This window comes from Bison bison, unplaced genomic scaffold, assembly GCF_000754665.1.
Source record: "Bison bison bison isolate TAMUID 2011002044 unplaced genomic scaffold, Bison_UMD1.0 scf7180017863002, whole genome shotgun sequence".
In the NCBI taxonomy this organism is placed as follows: domain Eukaryota; kingdom Metazoa; phylum Chordata; class Mammalia; order Artiodactyla; family Bovidae; genus Bison; species Bison bison.
The window spans coordinates 10,736-10,947 of record NW_011493574.1 but is presented as its reverse complement, the minus strand read 5'-3'; positions in this window follow the sequence as shown (position 1 = coordinate 10,947).

The following is a 212-nucleotide window of genomic DNA, read 5'->3' as shown; positions in this document are numbered from 1 at the left end:
TCCTACTTGGAACCAGTCTGTTGTTCCATGTCCAGTTCTAACTGTTGCTTCTTGACCTGCATATAGGTTTCTCAAGAGGCAGGTCAGGTGGTCTGGTATTCCCATCTCTTTCAGAATTTTCCACAGCTTATTGTGATCCACAGTCAAAGGCTTTGGCATAGTCAATAAAGCAGAAATAGATGTTTTTCTGGAACTCTCTTGCTTTTTCCATG